This window comes from Cicer arietinum, chromosome 6, assembly GCF_000331145.2.
Source record: "Cicer arietinum cultivar CDC Frontier isolate Library 1 chromosome 6, Cicar.CDCFrontier_v2.0, whole genome shotgun sequence".
NCBI classification, from domain to species: Eukaryota; Viridiplantae; Streptophyta; class Magnoliopsida; order Fabales; family Fabaceae; genus Cicer; species Cicer arietinum.
Window position 1 is genome coordinate 25,781,693 of NC_021165.2, and position 9,153 is coordinate 25,790,845.

At 31.8% G+C, this 9,153-nt stretch overlaps 1 long non-coding RNA gene across 1 annotated transcript in view; it reads left to right on the forward strand.

The window, feature by feature from the left end:
• LOC113787117 (uncharacterized) overlaps positions 1–5,477 on the forward strand; it is a 6,893-nt gene extending 1,416 nt beyond the window's left edge. The window contains exon 2 of the long non-coding RNA XR_003473413.2: positions 5,271–5,477. This is a non-coding gene — a long non-coding RNA (uncharacterized lncRNA). The remainder of the gene's footprint in view (positions 1–5,270) is intronic.
• Positions 5,478–9,153: the final 3,676 nt, after the last annotated feature.

Genomic DNA, 9,153 nt, shown 5'->3' on the forward strand with positions numbered 1-9,153 from the left:
CCATTTTGTTTCTCCCCAGTTTTGGTCCCCCAAGCAGAATTTTGGTCCAAAACTTGATGAAATTTCATTTTTTTTGCATTTATTTAAGTCACACAATGCCTCAAAATCTCATTTGCAACAATTGTACCTGAAATATATGACCATAAATGATGTAGTACGGCTTTAAAAAATAAAATTTCATCAAGTTTTGGACTAAAATTCTGTTTGGGGGACCAAAACTGGGGAGAAACAAAATGGAGAGACTACTTTCGCGATTCAGCTAAAATATGGAGACCAAAACTGTAATTAAGCTTAATAATAATAATAATAATAATAATAATGATAATAATAATAATAATAATAATAATAATAATACTAATAATAATAATAATAATAATAATAATAATAACAACAACAACAATAACAACAACAATAGCAACAACAACAACAATAACAATAATAATAAAATTGGTGGGTTCCACTTGGGGAGTGAGCTCATTCAACAAATCTCTCCCTCACAACTCAAGTGGGAAGATACTGCTCAACCATGCAAGCTTTATTTCTACAACATATCATCTTCGACACAGGCACGACATTCGTCATCATATCTGAACCATTCTTATCAGTATGAATCTTCTCAATTGAAAATGACTTCATTTCCAGTGTATCTCGTATCCGACGATATCGCACCTCAATATGCTTCGACTTTGCATGAAAAGTCAGATTCTTGTTAAGATGGATCGCACTCCGACTGTCGTAGAATAACACAAACTTGTTTTGCTTGAGGCCTAATTCATGTAGGAATTTCTTCATCCACAAGAGTTCTTTGGAAGCTTCAGTTGTTGCGATGTACTCATCTTCAGTAGTGGATAAACCAACACACTTTTGTAATCTTGATTGCCAAGACACAACTCTCCCTGCAAACGTTATCATATAACCGGAAGTAGATTTTCTAGAATCAAGATCTCCTGTCATATATACATCTGTGTAGCCATCCAACACAGGTTCACCACCTCCATAACATAAACACACTTTGGAAGTGCCTCTAAGGTATCTAGAATCCACTTCACTATTTGCCAATGATCTTTACCATGATTAAAGAGAAATCAACTAACAACTCCAACTGCATGAGCAATATCTGGCCTTGTGCATACCATATCATACATCAAACTACCAACTGCGGATGCACAAGGAACTTTTTTCATCTATTCTTTGTCTTTTCACTTGTAGGACATTTACCATAATTCAATTTAAAGTGAGTAGCAAGTGGAGTACTAACAGGTTTGCAATTACTCATGTTGAACCTCTATAACACTTTCTCAATGTAATTCTGTTGAGACAACCACAATTTATTATTCTTCCTATTAGGGGTAATTCTCATGCCCAGAACTTGATTTGCAGGACCCAAGTCTTTCACTACAAAAGACTTGTTCAAATCTTTCTTTAGAGATTGAATCTTCTTAGCGTCATGACCAACAATCAACATGTCATCCACATATAACAAGAGAATAATATAATCACCATCAGAGAATTTCTTGAAAAACACACAATGGTAAGATGTAGTTTTATCGTACTCATGTTTCTCCATGAAATAATCAAATTTCTTGTACCATTGTCGAGGTGCTTGCTTGAGCCCATACAAGCTTTTCTTCAATTTACACACAAGTTTCTCTTTACCTTTGACTTTGAAACCCTCTGGTTGCTCCATATAGATCTCTTCCTCCAAATCACTATGAAGGAATGCAATTTTCACATCAAGTTGTTCAACTTCTAGGTTTAAACTATTTTCTCTGATTAAAACCTTTCACAATCAATCTTACTTTGTATCTTGGTTGAGAACTTTTTTCTTCTGCCTTTATCTTGTATACCCATTTGCTCTTGAGTGCTTTTCTGCCCTTAGGCAACTTTACCAAATCAAATGTGTCATTCTCATGCAAGGTATTCATCTTTTCTTGCATGACCTTCAATCACTTTTCATTATCAACATTTGTAATAGCTTCTTGATAGTACTCTAGCTCTCCACTATCAGTGATCATCACATACTCATTTGAATGATATCTATGAGAAGGTTGACGTTCTCTAGTAGATCTTCTCAACTCAAACTCGACTGGTAGCTTAACTGGAACCTGCTCATCATGGTGAGGTACATGATCATCAATTACATTCTTATCATTTTCCTGTATGTCTCCTTCATCAATAAAAGTTTCTGCAGGGGGCTTAGGCGCAACATCAATGTAACTTCTGAAATGTGGTTTCTATTTCTCAGCTTTATCAAAATCTCCAATAGTCTGGTCTTTTAAAAAATCACATCTAGGCTTCTGATAATTTTCTAGTCAACCGAATTCCATAATCTATAACCAAATTCTTCATCACCATAACCGAAGAATACACACTGTTTGGATTTACTATCAAGCTTGGACATCTCATCTCTTGGAACGTGAACAAAACATATGCAGCCAAAAACTCTCAAATGACAGTAAGAGACATATTTCCCTACCCACACTCTATTTGGAACATCACCATCAAGTGGAATAGAAGGAGAAAGATTGATAAAATCCACTACAGTTTTCATTGCTTCACCCTAGAAGGATTATGATAATTTTGCATGAGAAAGCATACATCTGATTCTGTCATTAATCGTACGATTCATTCTCTTTGCAACACCATTATGCTGAGGTATCTTTGGAACTGTTTTCTCAAGCTTAATTCCATGTTCTCTACAATACTCTTCAAACGGGTCTCTATATTCATCACCTGTATCTGATCGAACTTATTTCAATTTCCTTCCCTTTTCTCTTTCAACACTTGCATGAAAATGCTTGAAGATTTCAAGTACCTGGTCTTTAGATTCAAAGGAAAGACCCACACTTTTCTAGAGTGGTCTATAATAAAAGTAACCACCAAGAGATTTACTATCCAACATACAAACATCAGTATGAACTAAATCAAGAATATTTTTCCTCCTATGAGGACCAATATTATGAAAAGAAACTCTATGTTGTTCTCCAGCAAAACAATGAGTGCTAGTTTTTGGAGACGTACATTTCACATGAATGAAATTTTGCCTTGCAAGTATGTTGAGTCCTTTCTCACTCAAGTGACCAAGACGCATATGTCATAAATCAGAAGAGGCATCTTCAATTGCATTCACTTCTTCCTTGCATAGCTTTGTATGCATCTTATAGAGAGAAGTGGAAATTTGCTCATTTGCAACCACAAGGGACCCTTTGGTGATTTTATATATACTACCACCACCAAAGTAAGTGTGATAACCATCAATATCCAAGGCTTTCACCGATATCAAATTGAGGCGAATATCAGGAACATGTCTAACATTCTTCAATTGAAGCTTGCAACCAATCCCAGTTTCAACACAAACATCTCCCATACCGATAATTTTACATACTCTTTCATCTCCCATTTTTACCATGTCAAAATCACCAACACTGTAAGATGAGAAGAAATCACGCATAAGAGTAACATGATATGAGGCACCCGAATCAATAATCCAAGTTGAATCCTAACATGGAAGGTTTATTGAATTATCATCACAGACAATGTAGACATTACTAATAGACGCAACTGCTATTGTATCTTTATCATTTTTCTTCTTTTTGTCTTCATCTTTTCCCCTTGATTAATCTCTCTTAAGAAAACTGCAATTTCTTTTTTATGTGACACGCTTTGCCACAATGATATCATATCACTTCTTTTCTAGTCCTTGACTTACTTCTTGGCTTGCTACGACTTTCAGAGTTGTCGCGTCTATGGAAGTTTCTAGATTGACTTATCCCCCGTGACTCAGTATCTAGTGCTTCTGACTTTGAGGAAGAACCAGTTAAACCACATTTCTTTCTTCGAGCTTCTTCATTCAACATGCTCTCTTTAACTATTGACATTTTCAACTTTCCACTTGGAGCTGAATTGGTCAACGTCACAACAAGGATTTTCCAATTATCAAGCGAGGAACTCAACAATAACGACGCTTGCAACTCATCATCTAATTTAATTTATGCGGTTGTAAACTGATTCACCGTATTCTAAAAAATACTCATATACTCTGCCATTGAATCCTCATCTTTGTATTTCATATTCACCAGCTTCCGAATCAAGAATGTTGTATTTTGCACATTCTTTCGTTTATACAACTCTTTTAATTTTTCTCACATTTTGTTAGCATTTATTTCAATTTCAACATATGGATATACACTCAGATTCAACCATTGTCTGATCAACGTCACTGCCTTTCTATTCATCTTCCAGTCCTGTGGGTTTAGCAGTGTCACCCTCAATAGATACATACAAATCTTTACTGTATAAAACGTCTTCCATGAGAGTCTTCAAAAGTGTGTAATTAGAATAATTGAGTTTAATCATATTCAGACCTTTATTTTCCTCATCCATTTAAATGCACAAATCAAATAATCGAGCTCTAGATACTACTTTGTTGGGAACAACCATAGATAATTATCTCAATAATGCGAAATATTTTTTCTCCGTTTATGCAGATAAATAGTCAAACAAAAAATACAATTTCACAGAGCAATAATAATTGGCAGAAATTCAATATGAGACAAATATAATTTTTAACGTGGAAAACTTCCCCAAATTGAGAGAATAAAAAACACGGGACTTATTCCAGTAAAAACTTCCACTATAATAATTAATGGACATACATAGTCGTTCTAATAACAATAGGGAACATCAATCAACAACAATAACCTTATAACAACCTTCCACTAAAATGAGTATGCCAAAGTAACTCTCAGAAGGTAAAACTACTATATTAAAATAACTAACTCAATGGTAGAAATAACCTATCAAAATTGTAGATCAAACGGAACAAGTTTGCTACATGTTATCACTATCGAAACTAAATTCCTTTTCTTTTCTCTGGCTATCATGCATGTGTGTGGTTACTGTTGCTGTTTTGTTTTTTGCATTAGGGATTTGAAATTCCTTTCCTTCCTTTTATTTTCCTTTACATGGGCCAAACCCAATAAACCATATATTTCTTTTTTTTTTCTTTTTCTTTTTTTTTTCAATAATAACAATACTAATAAAATTGGCGGATTCCACTAGTGAGCCCACCCAACATTATGGAAGTGATTTTTTCAATGGTTTTGTTAATGGTTTTTTCAATGGTTTAGATACTTCTGTTTCCAAGACTAGTCATGGTTGCTTGTCCCATGTAAACTTTTGGTAGACTTGAGTGCATATGGGTTTGCACACTTAATTGTCTATTATATTGTTTAAGTGGCTATCATTAACTTCAATAGTTTTTCTTACAGTTGTGTTGGCTTATTTGGAGATTTGCTTTTAAGTGTACCACTCTCACCATGTTTGGAACTCATAGACAACTCTAGCGTGACAAGTTTGTCTAGATCAATTTAGGTGGTAAATTTTTTTAACATAAACTGTCTTGAACAATGATTGTTCTGAATGTAATTCTCGCTTCTACGGTGACATGGAACTAATTCTCGCTGTTTTTTAACAAATGTATAGCAGATTGACTTTTTGCTATAGTTTTATTTTATTTTTATTGAACAACTGTTTTATACTCTTCCCTTATTTATCTATTTTATGCCATTTTTACTGGTCAGTTATTTTTATGGGTTTGAGCTATGCTTATGTTAAATTAATGGAACCATATGCTTACCTTCTCTTATATTTGGTTGCTTAAAACGTTTTCATTTATTTTTATGTCATCTTGTGAACTTTTATTTATCTATATATTATTGTTTTTATAATATATAACGTGTTTCAATTTTTTAAGTTAGATTTAAATATAGTGTTTTTGTTAAATACAAGCCTAGTGTTTTGGTTAAATAAAATGAGTTTTAACAAATAAGATATTGTTAAAAAAATGAACATAAAATGAGTTTTAACAAATAAGATATTGTCAAAAAAACGAACGAGATATAGTTTTAAATTTGAGCAATGATATTTGAACATAATATTAAACACAAATACAAACACAAATAATTGTGGCTCCCACACAATCTCTTTTCTCATTAAATTCCCCCATTCTTTTTTTTTTTAATTTTTATTTTTCCTCTTTTTTTACTTTCCCATTTTTTGTCTCTCTTTTTTCAGTATTTTTTTTTTCATCTTCCTCTACAAAAATAAACACATTCATCTTCCATAATTCCTCCTTTTTCCTTTTATTTACTGATTTTAATCAAATTTTTGATGAAGTAACTTGAACAACTTTATCTCCTCACTTGCAAGGTAACTTAATACATTGTTTTGCTTAGATATGAATTTTTATTTTTTGGATTCATACACGTTTTCTGAGTTCATACCTGATTTTTCTGCTTCTGGTTAATAATATAAACAATATTGGTTAATGAATATTGGTCATTCTTAACAAACAAAATATACATCTGGTTAATGACTTTAAGAAATATGGTTAATGTTGTGAACACCTTGGTTAATGAATTCGAATTGAAAACTTGGGCATTATAATCAAACAAGATATAAATCTAGTTAATGACTTAAAACAATATGGTTAATTCCTTGCACAACTTGGTTAATGCATTTAAACATAACGGTCATTCTTATCATACAAAATATAAATCTGGTTAATGACCCTAAGAAACATGGTTAATGTTGTGAACAACTCGGTTAATGAATTCGAACTAAAAACTTGGCATTATAATCAAACAAGATATAAACCTCTCTAATGACTTAAAGCAATATGGTTAAATTCTTGCACAACTTGGTTAATGGATTTAAACAGAATGGTCATTCTTATCATACAAAATATAAATCTGGTTAACGACTTTAAGAAACATGGTTAATGTTGTGAACAAATTGGTTAATGAATTCGAACTGAAAACTTGGCATTCTAATCAAACAAGATATAAACCTCGTTAATGACTTAAAACAATATGGTCAATTCCTTGCACAACGTGGTTAATGGATTTGAACAGAAAGTTCATAAAAGCATAAAGAAAGAAACTCAAAATTTCATACATTTTTGTTCATACATATTTGTTCATAAAAGAAAGAAATAAATAAAGTTCATTCATATTTGTTCATAAAAGAAAGAAATAAATAAAGTTCATTCATATTTGTGCATAAAAGCATAAAGAAGGAAAAATACAAGCAAAAAGTGTAGTTCAAACGCCACCAACTACATCGCTATAGAGAACCTCCCACAAACTCAAAATATGCCCATAACACATTTATTTTTTCTTCTTCTTCTTTTCATCCGGATTCACAAATGGACTTTGATTGACTACACTTTTAACTCGCTTCCTTGGTTTATATTTCATTCTCGTAATTATGTTTGACGTTGCTTTTGCTGAACTGTTCACGTTAGGCTCACATGCGACTTCATCTCCAACATTCTCAAAAGGGGTACTAACTCACACCTCATATATTGACAAATAGTATGCTATTAACAAGTCTAATTGCATATCATAAATATTTGATTGACAAAAAAATTCAATATTCATACCATCAAATTCATGATCGGATTCATGCATTGAAGAAGCAAAAATAGAAACCCTAAAAATAAAAAATCCTAAACGAAGAAGCAAAAATAGAAACCCTAAATCAATGACTAAAAATAGAAACGAAGAAACCAAAAACAAAAACCCTAAAAATCAAAAATCCTAAACGAAGAAGCAAAAATAGAAACCCTAAATCAATAACTAAAAACCCTAATGATATAGAGAAGTAAACTTACAATAAAAATACCCAACAAGCGACAACGAGAGCAACGACAACGAGCAAACAAACGGATGCAGTGAGCTAACAGTAGAAATCAAATGCAACCTCTCGCGAGCGACAACGAGAAAGATGGAGAAACGAAGAGAAGAAGATGGAGAAGAAGAGAATAAGATGGAGAAGCTTTCAGGCTCTCAGTGGAGAAGAAGATGGAGAAAAAGAGAATAAGATGGAGAAGCTTTCAGGCTCTCGGTGGAGAAGAAGATGGAGAAAGAAGAGAGAAGATGGAGAACAGAATGAAAGGGTTTCTGAAGAATGAGAATTTTTTTTTTATTAAAATGAATAAAATGTCTCTTAAGTATGTATATGTCCTTAAGTATGTATACGTATACAATATATGTGTTTGTATTTGCGTTTAAGTAACATTTCTCTTTAAATTTTCATATTAAAATCCATTTTAGTAATTAAGACATTCAAAAACAATTTTGATTCAAATTATCCAAACAACGTGAATTACTAAGAATCACTTTTATATATAAATAAAAATCAATTTACATTCAACTCATTTTTAATTAAAATCAATTCGATCAAAATTAATTCTATCAAAATCAATTCTATCAAAATCAATTCTCGCTAGTGCATAATTCAACATACACTTTTTTTAGTCCCTTTTTGTGCAACTCTCTCCCTCTTATCATGGTAGTATCTACCTTTTTATTATGGTGTGTGCAAAGGTCTGTTTGCATGAGTTGTAAAATGATAAGGGATATTTATCGTTGAACAATATTTAGACACCTCAAAATTTCCAACATTCCATCAATATTTTTTTTATCTCTTTTTTTATTACATCATCAATATATCATATCTGTATATTTTTTTTCTCTTAAAATATACAGTAAGTGTATACGATCCCAAAAATAATTTTTCTTCCTGCTAATTTGATAGGATATATTTCGATACGTGGGATAAGTGTTACTAGTAACTTCTAAGGTTTGGTGACTCAATGATGTAAGGTTAAAAAATTATGTGTATCACAATATTAATATAAATTATTTTATTGCTTGTAAGGAACATGGTATCTATGAATGCGGAAGTTCCATTTGTTCACTAGTTAATCTATTTGTGAATTGTCTTAAACATATTTTTTTTTTCCACTTTATTAACCACTTATTTTATGTCATAACCACTTTTTTTTATTGCTTGTAAGGAACATGGTATGAATGCGGAAGTTCCATTTGTTAACTAGTTAATCCATTTGTGAATTCCTTTTTTTAACTAATTAACTAATTTGTAAACTGTGATAACCACATATTTTCACCTGACAAATAATAAAAGAAGAGACACTTGTGAAGTGAATGAAATTTGAATTTTGATAGAAGTTTGATAATTAACTAAATTTGTCAAACAATTAACAACTTTTTAAAGAAGGATTAACTAGTTTTGTTTCTCAATTAGAATAATTCTTTATTTCAATATTTATTTACAAGTTTAAGAAGA